The sequence below is a fragment of the Orycteropus afer genome, unplaced genomic scaffold (assembly GCF_000298275.1).
Source record: "Orycteropus afer afer isolate SDZICR_OR568_19922 unplaced genomic scaffold, OryAfe1.0 scaffold00411, whole genome shotgun sequence".
Taxonomy (NCBI): Eukaryota; Metazoa; Chordata; class Mammalia; order Tubulidentata; family Orycteropodidae; genus Orycteropus; species Orycteropus afer.
The window spans coordinates 2,351,952-2,353,692 of record NW_006921998.1 but is presented as its reverse complement, the minus strand read 5'-3'; positions in this window follow the sequence as shown (position 1 = coordinate 2,353,692).

Genomic DNA, 1,741 nt, shown 5'->3' with positions numbered 1-1,741 from the left:
ATTCATCTGGCTTTCGGTCACTGGTGTTCAATGCATCAAATCTATTCTTTAGATGATCTCTAAATTCAGGAGGGATATATTCAAGATCATATTTCTGACTCATAGTGACTATAGGACAGAATGGAACTGCTCTATAGGGTTTCCAAAGGTAGAAATCTTTATGGAAGCAGACTTCATCTTTCTCCCATAGAGTGGCTGGTGAATTTGGGCCACTGAGCTTTTGGTTGGCAGCTGAATGTTTTTAACCACTGTGCCACTAGAGCATCCTCCCACTTAATAGGATATGCATAATTAAGTGTGTAACATGATTAGCCCTACTGCTCAAAGATGTTAAAGCTTTTGGACCAAGACTCTATGCCATTTTTGGTTTTTTCATCATAATTGCAAGATGATAATAGTAGTTCCAAGCACTATATACTATACCATACTACATAGACACACATATATTCTCCACTAATGCTAAGTACTGTATCCTTTTACTATAACATACAAAGCATAATGGGATAATGTAAAATTTTCATATTTTACTAGACAGGATAGCCTTTCTGAGAAGCTTTCTTGGAGACTTCTCATCAGATTTTTGGCCAAAATTGGATTGTGTGCCAATGCCCTCACTATAAGGAAAGTGACTTTCTGGCATGTGTGAACTCTGTTGTAAAAAGAGAGGCTAAAGTCTCATGCTCGATAACCATTTCAATTGGCTTTTTGATGGAGATCTTGGTGGGTGCAGTCCTCATTTATTGATCAATGCAAGTTATATAACCACATCAAGCATCAAGAGAAATTGGAATATATTATTTTTACCTGGATTCTTAGGTCCACCTGTAAATTTTGTCACTAGAAAGTAGAAGATAATTGATACTAGGAGTTAATAAGTAATATTGGGGGTGATGCCTAAGTAACAAGGTGGTTGGGGTAGACAGAATAATGTTCTCCAAAGATGTCCATGTCCTAAATCCCAAAACCTGTGAATTTGTTACCTGACTTAGCAAAAGGGAATTTTCAGATGTGATTAAGTTATTGATCAGGAGATGAAGTGATTAAGCTAAATTATCAGGATGGACCCAAAACATTGGAAAGAATCACTAGAAAAGAGAGGAAAGCAGGTCAGTGGCAGTAGTAGGACACATGACAACAGAAGCAAGATGTAGGAGTGAACTATGAGCCAAAGAATGCAGAAGTCTTTTAAAAGCTGAAAAAGGTAAGGAAACATATTTTTTCCCTCAAAGCTTCTAGACGGAATCAACCTGGGCAAACACTCTGGCTTTAGCCTCGTAAAACTCCTTTCAGATTTCTGAGCTTTAGGAAGGTAAGAGAATGAATCTTTGTTGTTCAGGTCCACAGGTTTTTCAGTAATTTGTTAAAACAGCAATAGGGAACTAATACAGTGATCATGAGTACTAACTAGTAAAATGTGTGTAAAGATTGAACAGTTTGCCAGGCACATTATAGAAACTAAAGGGAAATTAAATCCCACTGACTTTTGTTATGAATATGTTTTCAAGCTGAAAGAAACACAATAACATATGAAATTGCTCTTAATCAAGAGAAACAAAGGCAGAGCATCAAAAATATAATCTCACATATATATATATATAGCTGTAAGTGTTTAGGGGCTTGTGCTTACTCACTGATCTGCACTGAACACATTCCCTTGTTACCCTACCGAGAGGGACCAGGTCTTCGGGAGCAAGGTAAGCACAGGCGTAGCACAGAGTAGCAGGCCGGAAGAGCAGGAGGA